This window comes from Rhododendron vialii, chromosome 10a (assembly GCF_030253575.1).
Source record: "Rhododendron vialii isolate Sample 1 chromosome 10a, ASM3025357v1".
Lineage (NCBI taxonomy): Eukaryota > Viridiplantae > Streptophyta > Magnoliopsida > Ericales > Ericaceae > Rhododendron > Rhododendron vialii.
The window spans coordinates 14,796,140-14,822,429 of record NC_080566.1 but is presented as its reverse complement, the minus strand read 5'-3'; the positions used below and the strand labels follow the sequence as shown (position 1 = coordinate 14,822,429).

Sequence of the window (26,290 nt, the reverse complement as noted above, 5' to 3'; positions counted from 1 at the left end):
GAATCGCATTCCTCTCCAATTAGTAAGAAAAATTGCAAGTGAAAATTTATACAAAAATTTAGTGAGAGCAATATACTTTGGAAACAATGGAAAAAAAAACATGTTGCCAGAAGGATTTAGACGCTGGTATGGAGCTTGGGGAACCGGGGATGCTACCATGCGTCTCCCAAGGTTTTGAATACCGTACCAGACATGGTACTAGTTTTGTTATTGGTACGGTACGTACCAGCACCGGTATAATACCTGGTATCGTTTTGAATTTGTCGTTATTTACAAATATGCATTAAAAATCATATTTCTAGTTATAAACTTAACTTTTATTTGTATAACCAACATTAATTAATGTTGAATGCTTAAAATAGTATAAATTATGCAACTTCAATAAAAGTAGTAGTTTAAAAAAAAGACTAAAAAAGACAAGAAATGAAATACTACTAGGATAAAAGGGTGTGCTCTTAATGCACACAATAACTTTCCCCGAAAGTAAATCACGCTAATGTTTGTTTTCCCAAGATCAAAACCAACTTTATTTTTGGAACGGCAAGATCCATTCCGTAGCTGCAAGTCAGTCCCAGCAGAAGCAACAATTTATTTCTTTTCTTAGCAAGTGGTGAGAACGTCAAATGGCAATGGAAAAAATCCACAATTCAAATGTTAGTTGGCGCAAAGTGGGAAAAAAAAGTTGAACAAGAAAATGGCAAAAATAAGAGACGACAAATGCCTTATTTGTGAGCAATATCCTTTATTGTTGCTTGTTCTCTGTATCCCCTCATTTCTTGATTGCCTGTGATGGAAAACAAGAATGCTACACACATTCAACATGATATGCAAACACAGTTTAGATGAAAACTCTGCAACAAATATAACCAGAGCCTCTAATTGATGGGGAATTCGATAACCAAATAACAAGAGAAGTCATTACAAGAAGTTGATTTAGCCTAATTAAAAAAAAAGTTTACTCCATTGTTTGCCATAAATAAAAAGGGGAGGATGCATCTAAATTAGATGGCAGAATGTGCTTATACTAACCTTTTTGCATCAAGTTTTCACAGCTGTGACATTCTTGATGAGCATCCCTACAATATCTTGTGATACCCTTGATGCTGTATCCTTCAAGTCTCTAATCTTTATTTCTGTCTCCTCTGCAAGCTGTTTTGCAGTTGCGCTAGAGCTCCCAGTTGTCTATACATCCCACACCAATTTTGTTACAACATTCTTTTTTTTTTTAACCGTGAAAAAGGATTTTGTTAACTTTGAAAACAGATTACAAAGATCAAAAGGACCAAAAGCATGAGGCCTCACATTGTAGTAAGAGTTTACCCATAAAGATAGCACACCCTCAATCGGACAGTCATATGCGCTAGGAACCAAAATGAAATAACAACTCGAGGTTGGCAAGTATACAATCATGACATAGAATCCCAAAAAGGAACACCACTCCTAAAACCCACAAAACACACTTCCCCTCGATAAGTCAAAAGGGTTCGTATTTTATTTTATTTTTGTAATTACAAGCTAGGTGTAAAACTACGTAGGAACAAAAGGATTTGGGGAAGTTGATATGCTACAATTGATTCTACGTACTAAATTAAGTTAAAGAGAAGGTAAGAGGATGATGGCATTTATATCCTTTTTATTAGCATAACCACACTTGTATCATCTAACTACAATTATGGTTTCCTTTTTCTCTGTCTCCTTTGTGTCCTACCTGTGTAACGCTGCTAGATGTCGTTTTCTTTATCTATCCCTAGCTTCTAATGATGTCATATTGTCACAAATGGTTACTAAACTCACTCTATGAATTCAGAGTCAACGTTTTAATTTCAAATTGTGGCGATGTGAATACCTGAAGGGTGGGATAGGAACCTGGAAGAGTGATGCACATCTGATTATAAATTGGGTGTATGCATATGACGTTTGCATATACAAACTCGGCGATTTTATTTTTGAATTCGGCATCCAAATGTGAACGATAGTTTGACACTTCCTTCTCTGCTTCGTCTTTAGCTTGCTTCAATCTTGTTAATTTCACTGAAAGAGAAACAATATCTGCTCTGATGGACTCATGGTGAAAGAAAAGAATACGTAGGAAGGAGGAAAGAAGGAAAGATAGAATAACAATTATAGTTAATCACTCCCTGAAATTGATATAGGTTTAGACTTTAGGGTCTTACAGTTTCTAGCAGCAGCTACAATCTGTTGGGCTTCCTATTCTGCAATTAGTAGCATTTGAATACCTCCTTGTCCTTTCATAGAATCCACTGTAAGTTGTGTGACCTTAATAAAAGAGCCATAAAGATTAGTCTGCTGCATTGCCAAAGAGTTCTTATGTTATGAATCTACCTCCCCTAAATCCTTTTCATAGCTAAATTGGGTGTAGTTATTAGTTGGAAGACAATACGCCATCATGATATTGAGAAGCCATAAGATTTGAAATTAAAATGAAAAAAACTATGAGTAGTACTTAAAGGAATACATACACTGCATATATAGGAGAGAAATTTTTTTTCTTCTTTTGATCAAATACTTGTTTGGGATAGGTTTCTATTTCTTTTGTCCAATTAGAGGGATGGAGAAGAATCAACATGATACGTTTAGTCATTTTTTCCCTGTTTGAAGGAAACACTAAAATGATAGCTTGTCATTGTCACCAAATCCCATTGAGTTATGAATAATCAAGGAATGAAAAGGAATTAGAATGTCATAGAACTGGTGATTGTTAGAAGCTGAATGTCCATTAAAGAATTAAGATGATCATCCCTTTTATCATGTAAATTTTATTACTAACTCACTCTCTTTTCTTCCCAACAGATCACTGTAAAACATTGAAATTTTACTTCTCAAAGCTTTATCCTTAGCAAAGTCTGCATCATTCTCGTTAGCCCACAACAGAGGTAATATTTTCTTTTCGTTTGATTTGAGACGTCTCCTTTTTTTTTTTTTTTGGTTGGCATGATGTTATATCTCTTAGTTCCTAGTTTCTATGTACTTTGGAACACTTTTTGTAGGGGGATGAAAACAATTGATACCTTGAACTGCACCAATTGGCAATGGCTACTCTTGCCTCTGCACCGGAACCCTAATTCGTCGTTGGAACACTAATCTGCAAAAAAGACAAGGGGTGAGCGCACCTTTGCTTCTCGTGGCAAAAGCCCTCCGATACCTAAGTTAGTCACACGTACTAGCAATAGAACCCTAATTATCAGTAGGAAAACAATATGAATGCCTCGTATTGCGTATCTTTTACCTTTAGGTTTACCTTATAGTTATAGAATCATGGATGCTTGCTGCCCAAGTATCCGTGTTGCCCTAGATTTCCTACCTCGTATAAGAATCCCAGGATACCTTGGATTCTCATTCCCTTATCAGTTCATTACCTTAGTCCTTGTAGGACTCTTTTCCATAACAAGTCATACATCCCATTCCCGTTGGCTATCTTTTCCAGATTATACATTCTTGAGATCTTATTCTTTAACGGAATACCACTGTTTCTGAACTCTTCCAGAGTGGTCCCTTTACTCCAACATTTGATTGGATTTCTTCCCTTGTTCGGCTATCTTATCGCCGAACAAACCGCCTCGACCAGTTACTTCACATGCAACTGGTCCTCTATCAATTATTTGGAGCTCTCCTCCTGTTCGTCCTTCTCTTTGCCGAACAAGCTACTTGGACTAATGACTTCTCATGTCACTGTTCCTTTATTAGTCTCTTGGTCCAATAACTTCTCATGTTAGCCGGACCTAGACCCCCTACAACCTTTCTGGTCCAATGACTTCTCATGTTACTGGTCCATATTGCCGAACACCGTCTAGCACGGTGACTGTCCCTATTATTGTTATACCATGATCCCTCTTACCACGTGTTCGGGCCCTCTTTGGGCCTGTTCGGGAATACCTCCCTACAATTGCTCCCCAGCTTCACTCGTTACTATTACTCAAATGACGAGTAAAGCTCTTAATTACCGAGCAAATTTATTCTGTTCTTGCACCTTATTTCATAAAATTGGTGCAATTTTCATCATTAGTCCAAGCAAAAACATCTCTTAGTTTGGCCTGGACAGGCTTTTTAGTCTTAAACTTTACTCGTGGCGTTCGTTGTATTGCTTACATTAAATGCGGACGGATGCCTTTTGAGGAAAGGAACGCCCAAACGGCGTCTGCGGTGGCGTTTCACATACACCACCCCACTTATTAGGGTATTTTTGGGTTTTCGTCCCATTTTAAACCCGTTGTTTCTCTCTCTCTGCAAAAAAGACTACTCGTACACACCCGCCATTGGAGCTCTGTTCACCCTTTCAAGGTCTCCTCTTTTCTGCATTAGGAACTCCGATCACTGATCCATTGTAAGTCTTTGCTCCCCATTTCGCCTTATTTCTCTCGTAGATTTAGGGTTTAGTTATTTCTTAGGGTTTCTTCGATACCCTTTCTGTAAAACATACTTTTCAACAATGGGGAGATTTAGACAGCACTGTAACACACCCCAGGCTATGGCTAACTTCAGATCTCGCTACGAGATCCCTGAAAATGTCGCCATCACCTTCGCCCCTGTGGACGCCCTTCGTGAGTGTCCAGATCACGACACCTTTCATATACCAGTAGTTGCCATCATTGAAGGTGGGGTTAGGTTTCCCCTAGCACCCTGCTTCGTCATGTTTTAGCCCACTATCGTTTGTCCCCAATGCAAGTTTCTGCCAATTTCTTTCGGGTAGTCATGAGCATAAATGCTCTAAACCAGATGCTAGGCACATCCCTAGGTCTGCATGATATCCATCACTTGTACAGCGTCTCAAGGACAACGGACGCCCTTACTTATTATCTCAAAAGTAGAGATTCCAGAAAAAGACTCGTGCTTGAACTTCCTGACTCTGCCCGAGGAGACGATGATGACTTCCTCATCGTTACGGGAAACTTCGAACCCAGAGATGAGGACGGCCAAGTGATAGGTTTTCATGCCCCTCACAGATTTAGGAGCCCACGTTAGTGCTCTCCTCTTGTTTTGTCTGTCTTTAGTCAAAGCTTCTTCGTGCTTTTACTAACATTCTTGTGTTGCGTATGTTGTTGTAGCCACAAATGTCAACCAGGGTTATGCCATCATCACCCCTCAGGTCCATGTTGCGGATATCAGGCGGGTATTAGCGTTCAACGGACAGGGTACTTATCTTGCTGGCCGAGCAAGGTCTGCCCAAATTCTTCTTAGTTATAGGGCCTCATATGGCGGGTTCATTGATCGTCGTACCCTTGCAGCTGATAACCCGATAGCTGTTGGTCCCTCCACCTCACATCCCGAGCAAGGAAAAGAAAGGCGTTCTCAAACACCTCCCTTCCAAGGCGATCCAATCACTTTGGCCGAAGAAGCATCAATGTCCACATCAAGCGGTTATACCCCTTCTCCTCCTTAAGAGATGAACCAGCCAATCGACCTTGGGGACCTTTTCACCATTCCTGGCGCGGGTCGAGGTCGTGGTGTTGCTCGAAGCCACAGTGGCTCTCAGGGCCATGGTCGTCGAGCAAACATTCAAACTGATGTTCCCCCTGGGTTTTCTCAGGAAGAAATTGACAATAGCCACCGGGACAAACGTCAACGGGTGGAATCATCACACGAAAGGCCCTTTCCTCAGTCCTCATCGACTTCAGCTCCTATTTGGGCTCCTCCACTCACCCATGGGAATCGGCCTATCACTGCTCGAGACAGTGTAGAATCTGAGGGGATCGCCGTTGCACTATCCCAGGCTTTTCTACTGCCAGGAGACATGCAAAAAGAGGTTGCATGCTTTCCTGATAACCTCCTTGGCTCATTTATGACCCACAGTGCCAAGGTAACCTTCCTCGTAATTTATTTACTAATCACTTAAGTCATATCTTCTTGTAATTGCGTTGACTGTTTGGATCTCCAGGCAATTCAGAGATGGTGGCTATGGCCCAAAAACTCGGCTAATCTGAACCCCAACGTGCCAAGCTGGTAAATGAGAATGCCCAATTGCAACGCACAATAATCAGGTTTGAGAGAGAAAGAGACCAAGCCCGTGGGGAGGTGAACGAACTGAAAGGTAAGCTTGACGGTGCCGAGGACAGTTTGAACCAAACTATTATGGAGCTAGAGTCAAGCAAGAACGAAGCAAAAGACGCATACCAGCAGGGGTATAATGAAGGGATCAACGTAGCCACTGAGAGCTACAAAAATCAAACCCTTGTCATTCAAGATCGGATTTGGGCTGCCTCTTGGACAACTTGTCTTACAAAGATTGGAGCACCTGAGTCTTCCCCTCTGTGGACCAACAATGACCTACCGAGCACACAAGCCATTTTCGAAGATGAAACAGTAGTGGAAGAGGGGAGTTCGGACAAAGAGCTCAATATCGTTGTCCCCGATCAGCAGGTAGCAAATGCCGACCAAATGATTGATACGTCCAACCCTGGCCAGAAGGAAGCCAGTGGTGGTCAACCTGGGAGAGATACTGCTGCGGGGGACATTACTGCACCAGCTTCTCTAGCAACTATTCAAGATCTTACTGAAGATGAGTAAGTACAATCTCCTCCTTTTGACATACAATCCTAGTCTTTCAAACAGTTGAACTGGCCCTGCGTGGCACAAGTATGGTTCTAAAAACTTGTCTAACATAGGTGTTTTGGCCTTTTGTGGCTCTGTCTGGCCTGAACACTATTTTGCTTGGCCTTTCTTGGCTTTACATTTCATTTTTTGATGCCAAGGTTCCTTTCCAGATGCATATTAGCTAAGTGTTTCACACTTGGTTAAGTTTCTCGTACTTATGCATGTATTCGTATGCAACCCCAAGCTTGTTCATACTTGGACATATTCGTATGTCTAAGTTTTTCGTATTTAGACAATCCGTGAATTCTAGTTTGTTCATACTTAGTTCGGTGCCCAAATGTATTCGCATGTTTATCATATGTATGCCAAGTGCTTCGTACTTGAACTATATCCGCATGTTCTCGTATGCATTCTAAGTGTGTTCGTACTCAGGCAATGTTGTATGTATTCGTACATACTAAGTTTGTTTATGAATTTTTACTCAAATGATTGCATCTCCTCGTATGCATCCCAGGTTTATTCGTGCTTGGATAACCAGCTAAGTTTGCTCGTACTTAGTTGTCTGTGCAAATTCGTGTATGCTTTCCAAGTTTCATGTACTTGGATATATGCCTAAGTTCACTCGTACTTTAGACAATCAACTACATATTCTTGTATGTATGCAAAGAAAGCGTATGGGCTCACTCTCTGCTCCCCAATATGAAGGAAGGCTGAAGAATGAGTGCCATACTACATATTCTAGTACCCAGAATAAAAATTTGCTAAAAAAGAATAATGTTTCATAATTCAAAATCAGAATTCATAACTCAAAACTCAAGGGGGCGTTACTCGTAACCCTTGCAACTAACAAAGAATAAGACACAAGAGAGTTTTGTTCGTAACTCCCACACAATCACGATGTGCATCCGAAAAAATAAACTTGAAGCTATTCAGACAAAGAACTTTCTTAAATTATGGACATTCCAAGGCCTTGGCACCGGGTTCCCGTCCAGGTCGGCCAATCAATAAGCCCCAATGCCCACAATCTTAGTGACTCGATATGGGCCTTCCCAATTTGCACCCAACTTACCCTCGTTAGCCACCTTGGTGTTGCCGAGCACTTTTCGAAGCACAAGGTCTCCAACACCAAACTCTCGTGGGTGGACATTTTTGTTGTAGGTTTTCATTAGCTGGTCTTGGTATGAGGCTAAATGCACCAGGGCCCGCTCTCTTCGTTCCTCGACAAGATCTAATTCAATCTTCAGGGCTCTGTCATTGCCTCCACTTTCAACCAAAGTGGTTCTATTTGTCGGCAGACCTACTTCTAACGGAATAACGGCCTCCGTTCCATATGCTAATGAATAGGGGGTCTCTCCCGTAGACCTTTTAGGTGTTGTTCAGTGCGCCCATAAAACCAGTGGCAATTCGTCAGACCACTTCCCCTTTGCTTTATCCAACCTCTTCTTGATCCCGTAAAGAATGGTTTTGTTGGAAGCTTCTGCCTGCCCGTTACTTTGAGGGTAGGCTAGGGTTGAGTAGTAGTTCCTTATTCCATATTGGGCACAGAATGCTTTGAACTTTTTCTGAAATTGGGACCATTATCCGTAATCAATGAATAAGGGTCCCCAAACCGAGTAATGATGCTTTTCCATACGAACCTTTCTATCATAGGTTCAGTGATCTTAGCCAAAGGTTCTGCTTCAATCCATTTGGTGAAATAATCCGTTGCTACCAACAAAAATTTCCTATTTCCTGTTGCCTTGTGGAGTGGACCCACGATGTCCATGCCCCATTGGGCAAATGGCTAGGGACTCGTTAGTGGCACCAAATCTTCTGCTGGCATTCGTGTCATTGGAGAGAACTTCTGACACTTCTCACAGATCTTTACATAAACCTTAGCATCTTCTTGCATGTACGGCCACCAATAACCTTGGGTGATTGCTCGATGGGCAATGGATCTACCCCCTGCATGACTTCCACATGTTCCTTCGTGAATTTCGTGGAGAAACTTCTGTACCATCTCGGGGTGCACACAAAGCAAATAGAGACCTGTAAAAGACTTCCTGTATAATTTTCCTTCTGGGACAGCCAAAATCTAGCAGATTTGGTCCTTATCTTGTGGGCCTCCTTTTTGTCTGAAGGGAGTATTTCGTCTCGTAAAAACTTCACAATTGGGTCCATCCAACTTGGTCCCTGGTTCACGTCCAAGACCAACTCCACACTTCTCCCAATGCTCTTCTCACTCAGATACTCTACTGCTACCTTTCTTTTTAACTCAGTTGGTACAGCTGCAGCCAACCATGCTAATGAATCTGCGTGAGCATTCTGTCCAGAGCTTATCTGCTCAATATACACCCTTTCGAAGGTATCAAGCAGATCTTTGGCTGCCTGCACATAGGCCGCCATCTTCTCACTTCGGGTTTCGTATTCCCCGGACAGTTGATTGACCATGAGTTGTGAATCACAATATACCCTAACCCACTTTACTTTCAGGGTTTTTGCACTTCTCAGGCCAGCTAAGAGTCCCTCGTATTCTGCCACGTTGTTTGACGCGCTGAATCCTAGCCGAATAGATAGTTCTAACATTGCTCCTTCAGGAGGAAAAAGCACAACCCTGATTCCTGATCCAGTGTTATATGCTGATCCATCAACAAACAGCTTCCATTCTATGGATCCTGTTCGGTTGGGGCTTGGTTCTTCTTTGCTGGTGGCCCTGTTACCTGCTCCTTTCTCGTAGGAGGCAAAGGTGCTACTGCAGGCGAGAATTCTGCCATAAAATCAGCCAACACTTGGCCTTTGATTGTCGTGCGCGGCTAATAATCAATATTGTATTGGCTTAACTCAACGGACCAAGTTGAGATTCTTCCCAAGAAGTCTGCTTTTCGTAGCAGCGACTTCATTGGGAACTCAGTATAGACTACAACTCTATGGCTCTGGAAATAATGTGGCAGTTTTCTAGTTGCTGTTCTTAATGCTAGGACTAATTTCTCAAGGGGTAGATATATCGTTTCTGTATCTAACAATGTTTTGCTCACATAATAGACAGGGATTTGCTTGGATCCCTTATCCTTTAACAGGACCACACTCACAGCATGTTCAGAAACAGCTAAATACAAAACTAGAGACTCATCTGGTTCTGGAGTTGCAAGAAGGGGGGGGAAGCCAAATATTTCTTTAGGTCCTGGAAGGCCTGCTCGCACTCTGCTCCCCATTCAAATCCTTCCCTTTTCCTCAACAATTGGAAAAAGGGTCTGCACTTGTTACTTGACCGGCTGATGAACCTATTGAGGGCTGCTACCATCCCAGTTAGCCTTTGGACTTCCTTAGTTGTCTTAGGACTTTGCAAATTCTGTAAGGCCGTTATTTGGTCAGGGTTTGCCTCAATCCCTCTTATGGTTACAAGGTGACCCAAGAACTTTCCAGAACCGACTCCAAACGCACACTTCGAGGCATTGAGCTTCAGTTTGTACTTCCTCAAGATTTCAAAAGCCTCTTTCAAATCTGCTATATGGCTTTGTCCAGTTTTACTTTTTACCACCATGTCGTCTATGTAAACCTCCATAGTTTTGCCAAGCAGTTTTTTAAACATGATGGTTGCCAATCTTTGATATGTTGCCCCTGCATTCTTCAATCCAAAGGGCATGACACTATAACAGTACAACCCTCGTGGTGTAATAAAAGAAGTCTTTTCTTGATCAGGCCCAAAAATGGCAATTTAATGATATCCTCGATATGCATCAAGAAAATTCATCCGTTCGTATCCAGCAGTTGCATTAACCAACTGGTCTATCCTTGGAAGAGGGAAGCTGTCCTTTGGGCATGACTTGTTTAAATTTGTGAAGTCCACACAGACACGCCATTTTCCATTCTTCTTCTTCACAACAACAGTATTGGATAGCCACTCTGGATGGTAAACTTCCTTTGTTGCTTTGGCTTCCAACAAACGATCTACCTCTTCAATTACAGCGTCAACATGCTGTACGACTGCCCTTCTTTTCTTTTGAATGACTGGCTTATGTTGTGGATCAACATTCAAGTGGTGGCAGATGACATCTCCATCCACCCCAGGCATTTCCTCTGGCATCCAAGTAAATACGTCAATTGTATGTCTTTAGGAAACTTGTCAAGTCAGCCTCTTCCTCTGCTGGCAGCGATTCCCCAATTAAAAAATACCTATCAGGATCAATCTCGTTGATCTGTATTTTTGTCAAACCCTCAATTACCCTCTTTGTTGGGTCCTTTCCGACGTCCTCGATAGTCGGTTGATCCAGGACTTCCACCGTATGGACATGGTGGGCGTTTTGGATTCTCTTTACGATGGACACCAAGCACTGTTGAGCTACCTTCTGGTTACCCTTGATGTTTTCAATCCCATTGGACCCCGGGAACTTTACCATTTGATGGAAGGTGGAAGAGACTACCCTCATCTTGTGTAACCATGTTCTCCCTACAATCACATTATAGGAGGATGACACATCCACCACCAGGAAGTCAGTTCGTAGTACCAGTGTCCCAGCCCGAACAGGCAAAGTTACCTTTCCTAATGGCCAAACTGCTCCTGCCCCAAATCCGACCAAGGGGGTTACTGACTGTACCAAATCTGCTAGAGTCAGTCCCAACTTCTTAAATGCATCGTAATATAGCACCTCGGTGCAACTCCCTGAATCCACCAGGATTCTTTCCATGTCATATTCCCCAACTCATAGGGTTATGACTAAAGCATCATTATGAGGTACCTGGACTCCTCCCAGATCCTCATCCGTGAAAACTATGCCCTCGTTGCATGTTTCTTCGTCACGCCCTCTTTTCTTTCCCAACCGCATCACATGTTGGTCATGTTTGATCTGTCTCTGGAGTAATCTCACCTCATTCCTCGTATAAGGCTCGGCCAATCCATGTATCATATGGATTATACCCTTTGAATTCTGCTCGTAATCCAATTCCATTGCTTTTTCTTTATCCTTGGGATCTTCCTGGATAAATTCCTTGAGATAACCTCGCGAGACCAGATCATTAAGGTGCCTTTTAAACATCTCACAATCCTCAGTCATATGGCCCCAATCCTTATGGTAGCTGCAGTGCTGATTCGTAGCATGTTTTGTATTTTTATCTCCACTAAGACTTAGGGGCCACTTGAAGTAAGGCTAATTCTTTATTCGATAAAGAATCCTATAGATGGGCTCCTTCCAAACCGTGGTAATGGAATAGAAAGATTTGGGATCAGGTGCTTGTTTATTCGGCTCTCTCTTAGTCTGCCCATAGTCCCTCCTCTCTCGATAGGTTTTGGGCTCTAGCTTGTCTGCTTTCTTTGCAAGGCCTCTGACTTGCTCGGCAACTACCTTGCCGTCTTCCCGGAGTATGTCATCTTCGTTCCTGGCATGCTGCTCTATCCGTTCCATTAATTTTGCTAGTGTTCTCACTGGACTCATGTTCAAGGACTTACGCAGTTCTCCCAGAATAGGCAACCCGATTTTGAACGTGGCTATCGCGTATTCCTCACTGCAACCTTCAATCTCATTGAAAGTCTCCCAGTATTTTTTTGCATAACTTTTGATCGGCTCATCCTCGCCTTGCTTCATAAAGGAGAGGCTCTCAAAAGTTTTTGGAGCTCTTCTGCTTGTTAAGAAACGAGCAGTGAATTCTTCAGCCAACTGCACCCATGTTCGGATGGAGCGTGGTCCCAACTTATGGAACCAAGACAAAGCTACCTTCCCCAAACTCGATGAGAACATCTTGCACATAATTGCATCGTCTCCTTCATGCATGAACATTGCCTGCTGGTAATGCTATATGCGTGCCACGAGATCAGCATCTCTTTCGTAGATGACGAATGTTCCGTGTTTCACTCTGCTCGGCAACCTAGCCTCCTGTAACTTTCTTGCAAAAGGGGAGGATGCAATATTCCTCAATGCTTTTCGTGCTGCTTCTCGTGCAGTCATGGTTTCATCTTTTCGTCCCTTCGTTTTGTTAGGTCTAGTCCTTTCCCAATCGGAATTAGGTCTCTCGTACCTGTCCCTATGATGTTTCCTAGTCCCATTCTCCTCAGGGGTAGAACTTTGGCCCTTACTTCTCCTCTTTTTTGAAGAAGCCCTTCTTCGTTTTGGTGTTCGGCTCTTACTCCTGCTCCTCTCTTTTCATGGAGAAGCTTTGTGTCGCCTTGGGGTTGGACTTCTGCTTCTGCTCCTTCTTCTTCGTTAAGGAGCTTCTCTGTATTTTACCATAGCATACCCGTTGCCCGTAGAATTTCTTTGAGACAGTCCGGAGTCCTCCGGGTGTTCTCGGATCCCCTCTATCTCCCTGTTCTCATGCTCTCATTTTTTAATCAGACGAGCATACTCCTTGATTTCTTGCCTCTTTTTATCGAGGACATTTTCACTATAGTGCACACTATTGGAGTGTGCAACCGATTCATCCCTTCGGTAGGATTTACTCCTTCTCGTGGATCTCGAAGCCGTCCCTCCCTCTTTGTTCTTAGAGTTGTCATGAACAGTAAGGGGGCGGCCCTTACTTGTGGTCCTCCTTTGTCCGCCTTCGGGCTTTCTCGGAGCCCCGAGCAGAGATTTATCTCCGCCTCCATCTAACAAACTTTTTGGATCATGTGGTGTTGCTGGATCTATTTCCACCATGGTCATTTTTTAAAGGGAACTCTTTCGATTCCCACAGACGGCGCCAATTGTAGGGGGATGCAAAAACAATTGGTGCCTTGAACTGCACCAATTGGCAACGGCTACTCTTGCCTCTGCACCGGAACCCTAATTCGTCGTCGGAACACTAATCTGCAAAAAAGACAAGGGGTGAGCGCACCTTTGCCTCTCATGGCAAAGGCCCTCTGATGCCTAAGTTAGTCTCACATACTAGCAATAGAACCCTAATTATCAGTAGGAAAACAATATGAATGCCTCGTATTGCGTACCTTTTACCTTTAGGTTTACCTTATATTTATAGATTCATGGATGCTTGCTGCCCAAGTATCCGCGTTGCCCTAGATTTCCTACCTCATATAGGAATCCCAGGATACCTTGGATTCTCGTTCCCTTATCAGTTCATTATCTTAGTCCTTGTAGGACTCTTTTCCATAACAAGCCATACATCCCATTCCCGTTGGGTATCTTTTCCAGATCCTACATTATTGAAATCTTATTCATTAACGGAATACCACTATTTCTGGACCCTTCCAGAGTGTTCCCTTTACTCCAACATTTGATTGGATTTCTTCCCTTGTTCGGCTATCTTATCGCCGAACAGACCGCCTAGACTAGTCACTTCACATGCAACTGGTCCTCTATCAATTATTTGGAGCTCTCCTCCTGTTCGTCCTTCTCTTTGCCGAACAAGCTACTTGGACTAATGACTTCTCATGTCATTGTTCCTTTATTAGTCTCCTGGTCCAATAACTTCTCATGTTAACCGGACCGAGACGCCGTACAACCTTTCTGGTTCAATGACTTCTCATGTTACTGGTCCATATTATTGAACACCATCTAGCACGGTGACTGTCCCTATTATTGTTATACCATGATCCCTCTTGCCACGTGTTCGGGCCTTCCTTGGGCCTGTTCGGGAATACCTCCCTACACTTTTGCCGCTTATTGTTTAATAGTCTTAATAAAGGTGTCTTTATTGCCCAATAAACAAAGAAAAAAAACTAACGATTGTTGTTTTAGATTTAGATTCTTGGGGGTTAGAATGTGTAGGTGCGATAAGAAGGAAATTGTTATTTTCTTTGAGCATCTCCAACCCAAGTCTCTAAATATATACTCAAAAGTTTTTCTCCAATAGAAAGAGGGAAATGATATTGGCACTCCAAAAATTGATGCAGGCACTCCAAAAAACAAAGAAAAGTGGCTTTGGAGTTACACTAATTTTGGAGTGCCTGTAGCAATTTTTGAGTGTCAATATCATTTCCCTAGAAAGAAGTGATTATAGAGCAGAATTAGAATGTCCTATAACTAAGGGAAATAGAAATTCTTCTTCTTAACCTTTATCCACAAGCAAGGTAATATGTTCTTTTCTTGTTTTTGGCAAGGGAAAATTATGGTAGAGGCTCAGAGCTATTTTGATGGGCTGTTAATGTGTACTTCATCACTAGTTTAATTATAGGTATTGTCCCCGGAGAAAGAAAGGCTCTGCGTTCCCAAAGTGGTTGATCTTAGCTTAGCGTGCTAGCTGCTGCTTCATTTCGTATAGTGATAACGCTTTATTGCCTAGGGTGCTAGTTTGTTGAGAAGTCACTCAGCATGATAGCTTAGCCAACAGTTGGGATTGAGGGGGTAATAGTCCTAGCGCGGCTCGTTTCTTTCAGCAACTTTTGAAAGAAAAACCACATCGACATTGCAAATAAAGCAAAAACAGCTATATATAGAGTAGCAAAGGAAAAATAGGAAAAAGCTAGGATACAAAGACAGAAGGTAGGTCGCTACTTTTATTGTATGGTGAAATGTTGTGTCTCCTTTAGTTCTTGATTGATCTCCATGTTGAAACTATTTTGTACTCTTTGTTTAATAATTGAAGGTTAAGTGGGGAAAAAAAAAGGACCGATGGATTTTAAATTTAAATCCAGGCGTAGTAATTTACAGGTGGGATAAGAAGGAAATTGTGTCTTTCAAAATTAGAAAGACATAATTTTCTTCTTAGCCTACCTGCAACGTATTTGGAATTTGGGTCTTTCTAATGTATTTGAAAATAATTTTAAAAAATTATTTAGAAATTTGAAGTCCTCAAAGAGAGATAGATCGAGCATCACAACCTATTTACTTGTTTGTCTTCAGGTAGTCAACAACTTTATTATCCTGAGTAAGGAAAATGGAAGTATATAGTGGTTACTCTAACATGGATGTATGCTATGTTTGTTATCCTTTGACGAATTTTTAAGGAAGTATATGTTTTGTCTTTGGGTAGTCAACGACTTTTATTTTCTTTAACCTTCAAATTGTGAATTTATCTCAAAAGAAAGAGCATTCTTATTGTTATGTGGTTTAACAAGCATGCTTTAAGGTGTTTTCATCCTCTGGCTTGCAATGCAGAATAAACTCAACATGAAGGATAGACTGGTTGTCTGGGGAGTAATAAGTGATTCAACTCACATACTATGTATTGATGGAAGTGTTGAAACACACAATCACCAATTTTTTGAGTGTTCATACTCTAATATCGCGTGGAAGGACATTTGAAGGAGAAACCAGATAGTTAGATATCCCATGTCCTAGACGGAGGAAAACCAGATTCTATAGTGTCGGTAGCGATGTAGACACAGTGGGTGAGGTCCTAAGAGGGGGAGCTGGTTTTTTCATCTTTGTAAGTTTGTATATGTGTGATATATATGGAGTGCATTTTTCTTTGATTTGTTGTGTGCGTGAGTGGCCTCTGATGCCCAACGAGGATACTCAAACAAAAAGTTCCAGACCCTTGTTTTGTTAGCTCTCAAATTCTCAATGCTGTAAGGGAATCCATTTTGGCTAGGATGGAATGTCAAACCAAGCTCTGCTAATGTAGATATATACAGGCTTTGGAATATATCCAACAGAGTTCCTGAGGCTTCCCCTTGCCTTTCGTAATTTTCTTTCATAGTAATCTTTTTGCTATGACAGTTTGGTTTGTGTTGTTTTCTTGTTTCTCTTGAGTTTTTCTTTGTTTTGATGCTTTGGTAGCGTTCCTTGTTGTTTGTAGGGGTACCCCCTTGTATGTTTGGGTTGGGCTTCTAAAGAAAGTACATTTACGGTAAAAGAGCATTCTTATACTCCTTCAATCCCACATGATAAATGTGTTGGTTTTCAGCTGGATTTCGAAGTTTTAGTAAATCCCATTTGGACGGAGTCACAACCGTCTACGGTTGAGTCTTTGATTTGATATTCATACCTGTCAATTGTTTTTGGGTGTGGTTCAGTCATAGGTGGCCCTTTGCACAACAAAATGCAGATAATGTTCCTCTTTTGTATATAATATTCATCCACTTTGTTTTTTTGAATGGCATAATATTCATCTACTTAATTCATGTAGATGGAGAATTGTTTTATTTCTACCAAAATCAATAATTATATTAGAGCTTTAACGAAAGGGGACTGTAATTTTGGAAGAATCTGAACATCTATTAAACAAAACCATGTCTTGTATTTAGTGCAAATGTAATCAGTGTATTTTTCTTCTGCCATCCTGTTTTAGCAGAAGTTACAATGCTCAATTGCATTTGCAAATTTATCTCTTTTTAACAAAACATTCCACCTTAATTTGGTTCCCTTTCCAAACAAGGCCACTTCCCCCAATTGTTGTGTAACTTAAGGACAATGAGGTTGTGGGTTCAATTCCTAAGTGAGGAAGTTGATATCCTAGTTAATTGGTTGAGAAAGGAGTTTTGGTAGTAAAAATGCTTTATGTATTGACAAAAAAAGGAAAAAAGAAGAGGCAATGGAATGGAGGTTCAATATAAGAAATTGGTGGTGAAATTGGCAACTTTTGATAAGAGGAAGTTCTTTCAACAACACATGCGTAAATCTTAGAGTATGTAGTTCCATGTAGAATTAACAAAAATGGGGGAAAAAGGAACAATGAGCACCAAAATGAAAATCTAGGCCATCATAGAACTTATGTACAGCTCTCCTTGGAAGTGCTAAGGATATAGGAAATAGTACAGAAGGTAAAATAACTCTAAAGTTCTAAGGATATGAGAAATAGTAAGGAAGGTAAAATACCTCTGAAGTTCCAACCATTTGGGAATGAATGGCTTTATATAAGTGTTGTATAGTGTTCCACAAAATGATCTCAGCTGAAGAACTTCGCTAAGAATTCCGAAAGGATGCTGCTGGAGACATTCACATCAGGGCGATGAGTGGAATAAATATTCTTATCACCTTCCCTTGTATAACTTTAAAATAGAAGATGATCAAGGAGGAATGGCACAAGAGACGGTTTATGCGTGCATGTTAAAGCTTGGAATGGGGAAGAAGCTAGTATGAGAGGTTTGTTTGGTCTCACATATTGGTGTTCCTCTTAACATTGTCATTTGAAACATGCTTAGCTTTAAGAAGATTTGATGGTCATAGCCGTCGATGAGGATACTCTGCAAAAAACTTCATTCGCTAAAGCCAAGATCCTTATTGCAACCAAGGTACAATCAAGAGAATATTAATTTGGATATCAATAGGAGGATGTACTTGATTAGAGTTTTTTAGGAGTCTTCAAACCAAATAGCTAACTCTATTTGTTCTCATTGAAAGCATAATGATGGAATTCAAGTCCGTCCAAATTTAGTCAAGACACCCATGGTTGTTTCAAACATGGTGTCAAAGTCTAATGTGGAAGATGAGGAGGTGTATGCCGGATTGGATAGTGGACATAATGTGTCCAATAACGTTAAGAAGTGCAAGCAAAAAATGAAGAGGTGAAAGAAGCTATGTTGGGTTTGGTGAATCATTCTAAAAGGTGGTTTAGAAGCTCAAATGGAGGAGTCTTTGGGCCTCTCTAATACTTCTAGATTAAGGATTGAGCCTAATGGAAAACAATTTGTCTACATGAAACCTATTTCAGATTTAACAGAATCATAGGATGACAACAATAGAAACAACTTAATAAACCTGCAGGAGGTAGCTCAGATTGAGGGAATCTAGTTGCTTATGAGCCTTAATCTAGGGGATGATGCAAAGTGATGCAGGGAGGCGTGTCAAAATAGAAGAACGCGCAACAAGGACAATCACGAATAAGTATGAACTAGAGGTACTCCCTCTACGAACACACAATAATGAGAAAAAATCTCAATTTTCATTAATATTCATCAAAAAACAACCACTTAGCCCTAAGGCTTACAACCTTATTTATACTAATAGAATTCCTAAACCTAGCTTTCTTAAAATCTAAAATGGAAAATAAACATAAGAAAATAAAATCAATCCTTCCTAATTTTCCTTGACCACGAAACCTATTCAAAATAAGAATACTAGATCAAATCAAAGTAGGAAAACTAAATACTTATAAATTATCTTGACTAAAATAAAATATTCCTACTGAAATGCTAAACTCAAAATAATAAGATTTCTATAGTTCTAGAATAATCAAAATATCAGCCTGCATCATCCTCCCCCGCTTGAAGAAACTCGTCCTCGAGTTTATATAGTTGAATTTGCCGAAACTTGTCTGCATCAATCTTGTACTTCAAATTTTTTTTTTCAACACAAACTGTAAACAACAATTTGAAAACTGTGAGAAAATAATTTCCATCAATAAAACAAATCTACCTTCCTCCTGGATCGAAACACAAGAACGCTTGCATGTAGTGTATTCAATAAACTCCCAAAATGGATCAATAAATTCAATTTCCAACAACACCCATTTTGTAACTTCTTCTTTTTGCAATATTTTTTGATTTTCTTTTTTTGGAATTTTCTCCACTGGTTTTTCGTCAAAAACAGGTGGCTTATTCCAATCCACTATTGGATCTGTAATAATATCTAATGTGAAAGGCCACTCGATGGTAGCTTCATCAACTTTTGTCCTCCCCCTCGACTGATGGTTACCAGCCAAAGGTTTGGTGATAGAAATATCATCCGACACCTCCTCCTCTTTCGGAAACCAAAATCGGACGACGGCGAGGTGGGTTTCCCCCAATAGCCATAGCAGCCACTTGATCGGTTAGGACGCCAATCACATCTATCACACCCTGCTCAAGTTGTTGGAACCGCGCCTCCATTCATGCTTCTCGTGCAGCTTTACTTCGTTCATACACATCTTCAACAACAGCATAACGACCATAACGGAATCCTTGTCACGCCATGATCCGGAATCAAGCACAAGCTCTGATACCAACTGATGCAGGAAGGCGTGTCAAAAAAGAAGAATGTGCAATAAGGACAATCACGAATATGTATGAACTAGAGGTGCTCCCTCTACGACCACACAATAATGAGAAATAATCTCAGTTTTCATTAATATTCATAAAAAAACAATTCATTAACCCTAAGGCTTACAACCTTATTTATACTAATAGAATTCCTAAACCTAACTTTCTTAAAATCTAAAAAGGAAAATAAACATTAGGAAATAAAATCAATCCTAATTTTCCTTGACCAAGAAACCTATTCAAAATAGGAATACTATATTAAATCAAATTAGGAAAACTGAATACTTATAAATTATCTTGACTAAAATAAAACATTCCTACTAAAATGCTAAACTCAAAATAATAAATTAAGATTCCTATATTTCTAGAATAATCAAAATATCAGCCTGCATCACGAAGGATACTGGAAAAGAAAATTGGAAGAAGAAGTCAATTGAACAAATGTTGGGCATCCCTATATCCAAGAAGAGGGGTGGTTGTAAGAAGGAAAAATGTGTAGTATTGTTCGTATCAATAGCAACAACTTTATTTATTTCATTTGAAGGCAACAGGAACAGGATTTGTCTAAATGGCAGACGCTGCTTGGTCAATAACAAAGATTATGGGTGTCAATTTTATGGGAGGTGATGAGGAAGTTATAAACAAAATTAAGGTAACAGAAGCTGAGACGATGAAAGGCCAATATTCAGGCTTCGCAAAATGTTGCTTGATCCTTAATTTGTCATATTGCAAGTTGGTGTGTTTTGTGGGTCTGGGAGTGACGTTCCATTTTGGGGTTCTATGTCATGGTTGGCTTCTTGCAAACCTCGGGTTGGTATTTTCCTTTTAGGTCCTAGAAGCATATTATTTCCGGAGGAGAGTTTTGTTGGTAACACAAGTGGTGTTTCATTTTGGGGTTCTATGTCATTTATGGTTGGCTAGCTATTTGTCAACCTTGGGGGGTTATTTTCCTTAGGCCTTAGCCGCATATGATTTTGGAGTTAGGGGGTGCCATCTTGGGGTCGTGCCCTTGTTCCGTAGAGATGCCTCGTGCTTAGAGTTCTTTTAATCTTCCTCATATTTGTTTTCAAAATTAATAAAAATTCGTTTTTGCCTTTAAGAAAAAATTGAGGTCCCCCTTCCTTCGCATTTTGATCATTAGCTATAATCATATCACCGTATGCACCAGAAACATTCATTTATCTAATATAAATATATTCAATAGTAGTACAAAACAGATCATACATGCAATCGAGATAACAAATTTGAAAGTATAGACCATAGAATAAGTAAACTTAAAATAGGTCTTTCGAATGATTTGAGACAGAAAAAGAACAATGAAGAAGAATATAAATATATTCAATAATGTTCGGGTCTCGAATTGGGCAGATGATTGTTCCTTGAGCATGATGCTATGATCTCCTTGCTCCTATTAATTAGTCTTGTAACAATTTAAAGATTAATGAAATCTTTTTTGCCATTCAAAAAAATATATATATTCAATAATAGGGCAAAACAGGTCATACATGCAATCGAGATAACAAATTCGAATGTATAGATCATAGAATAAGTAAACTTAAAATAAATCTTACGAATGCTTCAGAAAAAGAACAATGAAGAAGATAATAAAAATGAATTCATCCTTATAAATTAAGTAGTAAGTACCTGTGTAGGAGGGATTGCAAGGGAGTTATTTCCCCGAAGAAGGTAGTTCAAAGAGTTAGCTTTTCTTTTTTAGACGAATCTTAAGAGAGCGAGAGGGGGGGGTGGTAAGTCAACAAATGAAGAGGATTTTTCTCCCTCACAAATGGAGGCGCTAGTTATGGTAGTTTCATAATAGTGAAATATGTGGCTTGACTTGTACAAAGTTCACATATTATATATATATATATATACAGTCATTTTCAAATAAGGTGGTCCTTATTTTAGTTAAAATAAGGACCTCTCCATTTCTCCCATTTTCCGTTTGAATTTTGATGATCCAAGCCGCTCAATGTGTTCAGAACGTGATTTTAAGGGTATCCGCAAGGAATCGGCAAAAAAAAAGATCGGGAAGGTCTTCATCCGAGCAGTTTTAATTTGAACCGTTTGATAAAAAATAAACAAAAACTGCTCGGATGAAGCCCTTTCCGATCTTTTTTTTTGCTGATTTCTCCCGTGTACCCTTAAAATCACGCTCTGAACACATTGAGCGGCTCGGATCATCGAAATTCAATCGGGAAAGGAAGGTCCTTATTTTATTAACTTAAGGTGGTCCTTAGGAGAAGGGGACTCTATATATATATATATATATATATATTATAATTCCTATTGAATTTTCAATTAGTATTTTAGTTCTGCTATCATCGTTTGAGCATTCTGTCAATGGCCACCTAAGTTGTTATCTATTCGTGTGTGTAAGTCCTAGTGTGAGGCAGTCGAGAAGGATAGGATTAAAACTAGGATATGCGTGTATACATGATAGGTCTTAAACATAGTAATCTAAGATTAAAATATTAAAAGAAGAATCTCTAGGATTAAGCACAAAGTTTGAATATACTCCAACTTTCCTACCCACTAAACCACTTGTAACCCTTCAAGTCATGAACTATTTCTGATTCAACAATTGAAACCAGACAGTTTTAGTAAGTGCCTTGTAAAATTTAATCATTCTATCCTTATTTTGAATGCTTTCCTGATTTAGCATTCGATTTGTTGATGTAAATGGTTGCCCATTTTAGTAAACTATATATACATATATGTTTATACATATAATACTTACTTTGTAATCATTCATGTTTCCAATTTGATTATTATATTAGAATCCATATTCCCATTTGAACGACATAGCACAATTGCTACCAATTGATTATTATATTTGATTAAGTCAGATAATACTATCATAACCTCTAGCCATCCTCCTTTAGATTCAATAGTTATTGATTACAAAGGTTCATCTATAACAACATCTCTATTCAAACTACCAAATGAGAGAACTGAGTGCAAACAAATAGTTGAACAAATTAATTACACTAATTAGTGTCTCAAGACTAGAAGTAAACAATTAGATAAATATAGAAACTAAAATTCACTATGTCAGATAATACTATCATAACCTCTAGCCATCCTCCTTTAGATTCAATAATTATTGATTACAAAGGTTCATCTATAACAATATCTTCATTCAAACTACTAAATGAGAGAGCTGAGTGCAAACAAATAGTTGAACAAATTAATTACAGTAATCAGTGTCTCAAGCCTATAAGTAAACAATTAGATAAAATAGAAACTAAAATTCATTATAATCAAATATAATAATCAATTAGTAGCAATTGTGCTATGTCGTTCAAATGGGAATATGGTTTCTAATATAATAATCAAATTGAAAACATGAATGATTACAAAGTATAGTATTCTATTGTTAGTATTATATGTATAAACATATATGTATATATAGTTTACTAAAATGGGCAACCATTTACATCAACAAATCGAATGCTAAATCAGGAAAGCATTCAAAATAAGGATAGAATGATTAAAGTTTAACCCTGAAGTAATGGAAACTTGTAAAAAAGAAATTAATAATTTGCTTGATAATAACATTATTTGAAAAAGTAAATCACCATGGTCATGTTCAGCTTTTTATGTCAACAAAAATGCAGAAAAAGAAAGAGTTGTACCTCGATTAGTCATAAATTACAAACCATTAAACACAGTATTAGAATGGATCAGATATCCAATTCCTAATAAAAAAGATCTAATCAATAGATTAAGTAAAGCAGTAATCTTTTCAAAATTTGACTTAAAAAGTGGATTCTGGCAAATCCAGCTACACCCCAATGATAAGTATAAAACAGTTTTCACTACACCCTTCGGACATTACGAATGGAATGTAATGCCTTTCGGATTAAAAAATGCCCTAAGTGAATTCCAAAATATAATGAATGAGATATTCAACTCATTTAGTATTTTATTATAGTCTACATAGATGTTCTCATCTTTTCAAACTTAATTGATGAACATTGAAAACATTTAAATTCATTCCTTGATATTATTAAGCATAATAGATTAGTCATCTCTGCTCCCAAGATTAAATTGTTTCAGACAAGAATAAGATTTTTAGAATATGATATTCACCAATCAACCATGGTACCAATCAGTAAAGCGATTCAATTTGCTGACAAATTCCCTGATGAAATTACTGATAAATCAATTACAGAGATTTTTAGGATCCTTAAATTATATATAGCAGAATTCTATAAAGACCTTAGGAAAATATGTCAACCCTTATTTGAGAGACTAAGAGACAATCCCCTTCCTTGGTCATCCATACATACTTCTGTAGCTCAGAATGTAACGACCCTGAATTTTGGTCAGTAAAAATTTCGTTAAAAATTTAAAATTTTATTTTAATTACTTATTTTCTCTTGAATGGCTATATGACTTCTTGTTTACTTTCGTCGTAATTAGATTTTGGTCGTTAATTAACTCTCGACTAGAAACCCTACGTGACCAATTTAATTAGTTTCCAACCGACTCGTTGGAGGAACCGAGCAACCGACTTACCTAGTTACTAGTTGAACCTTTTTGAACCTTTTGAAACTTTTGAACCTTTTGCCTTTACCCATTGGTCCATAATGGTTAGGGTAATCTTTGTCCATTGGACAATAGGTCCCCCACTTAAATATTTTGGTAAAGTACTAGATATAGTATCTTAATGGTGTATGTTCACATGTGCAAAGTACATTTATCCTTTGTTTATTGGGGATTCTCCCACCCCTCAATTATCCATTGGTTAATAACCACAAGAGTAATTTTTATCCATTGGATAATAAACTTTTTATTATAAAAGTACATGTAGTCTTTTCAAAATCTTATTTTAAAATAAAAGGTACTTGTACTCTTTTGTCCAATGGTTATTAACCGCAAGGGAAATTATTATCCATTGGGTAATAACCGTTAGGGAAGTTAGTAACCCTTGGGTAATAGAGTCTTTTGACCAAATAAAGTACCGATGTGACTAAGGAACCTTCCAATAAAGTTGATTTGACTAGTCAACCTTTTTAACCCTAGAAAATTACTTATTTATTTCCTTTTGTTAATTTGATTTTATTCTTTGTCCTTTGGACAATAAAAGTTAGGGGAACTATTATCTATTGGATAATAGAAACCCAATTTTTTATATTAAAAGGGTTTTGAGCAAAAGTACTTGAATAGACTTTTATAATTACTTTAAGTACTTTTTGATTATTTTATTATAAAAAGTTCCCTAGTTATTATTGTCCATTGGATAATAAAAGTTAGGGTATTTATTATCCATTGGGTAATAGAGTTATTCTTTCACCAAGTACATGGGTTTATTAAATTAATCTTTTTTCAAAAACCCCATGGGATGATGTACCAATATTTTATTATGTGTTGTACCTTGGATTTAAAAGCCTAAGATTTTCTAGGTACCTTAATAATATTTTATATTGGAGTTTGTACCCAATTGGATTTGTTTAATGGGAGGTGTGATCTACCTAGATTACAAAGTACCCTAGTTTATTTATTTAATCAACATGTGCCTAATTGTATTTCTTTAATAGGATTTTAAATTTGGAAATCTTGTACTTTCTTATTCTTTCTTGTTTATATATATATATATATATATATCTGTGTGTGTGTAGTGTACTAGGAGAGAGAGAGAGAGAGAGAGAGAGAGAGAGAGGGCCGAGAGGGAGAGAGAAACGGAGAGAGAGAGAGGAAGGAGGAAAGTGAGAGGAAGATTGGTTGTGCCATGCTTGATCTTCCATTGTCCTTTCAAGTCCATGGGTGAATCTTCCTTCCTAGCTAAGAAACTAGCCCTCCATTAACCTCCATTGTACTTCTATATTTGTTTAGCACAAAATCTTGTACCCATTGTCGCCAAATCTTCCAACAAATCTCCCATAATCCCATCCTTGGTACAAACTAGCCATGCAAGCCTACCATTTAGCCTAACCTAGCCATGCAAGCCTAGCAATTACACTTTGACCTTCCATGATTACATGACATGTGTCAAAAATTGAAGAATGAGAGAGAGGGGGGGGGGGGGGGGGCCATGAAGAGAGGAGAGAGAGCCAAGGTTTTTCTATAAATAGGACCCCATTCCAAGCATTGAACTCACACCATTCCATCCTTCAACTTCTCTCTCTAGAAAAATTGTGTTCTTTCTTTTTGTTCTTCATATTCTTGAGTAGTTCTTGAGTTCTTCAAGAAACTCAACCTAGGCCGCCACTAAACCGCCACTCGACCACCTTCTCGATCCAAAAGTAGTAGTAGTAATAGTCAAGTAGAAGTTTCGAGAGAAACCTTTCTCTTTCGAAGCTACCAGGAGCATACCGTAGGAAGTTACTCCGCCCGACCACCGACGTACTTTCCGTAGCCGACTACCGCCTAGAAGAACTGTAAGGAAATCCTTACTTACTTCCCATTTACTTACTCAAGTATAAAGTAGGTTATCTTTATTTACGTACTTATCGTTTGTTTAGAAGTATTCGTATTTTGATCTTTCAGATAGTTATGAGTATGCGTATATGGGTTGCTTGTATTACTTGTGGTATGTGATAAAGTATAAGTAATTTCACTCCAAAGACGTCCGTACATGTGGCGTTGTGCTTTGAATAAAGCATAAGTGATACACTCCAAAGGCGTCCGTACATGTGGCGTTATGCTATAAATAGTAAATTGAGCGTGATGAGCAATATAGAATTGGATGATCTTGTTAGAATGATTCATGCTTATTTTACCGCGGAGTCTTTGAATGTAAACGAGACACGAGAACCGAGAAAGTAAAAATATGACACCTAGGGTGTGGTTAATTAAAAGAAATGTTTTTCGAGGAAGGAAATATTTTGAAACAACATAATGACCGGTTTTGGGTAGCATTATGTGAGTTGTGTGCGTGTGTGAAAGAAACATTTAAAAAGGTTGAAATGTTTTAGAAACCACAATGTG

At 38.9% G+C, this 26,290-nt stretch overlaps 1 long non-coding RNA gene across 1 annotated transcript; it reads right to left on the bottom strand.

The window, feature by feature from the left end:
* Positions 1 to 1,812: 1,812 nt before the first annotated feature.
* LOC131304170 (uncharacterized) lies at positions 1,813 to 21,078 on the bottom strand. Its single transcript, XR_009192319.1, has 3 exons — positions 20,999 to 21,078; positions 2,175 to 2,277; positions 1,813 to 2,031 (listed from the first exon to the last, which is right to left on the bottom strand). It is a non-coding gene; the product is annotated as an uncharacterized LOC131304170 (long non-coding RNA).
* Positions 21,079 to 26,290: the final 5,212 nt, after the last annotated feature.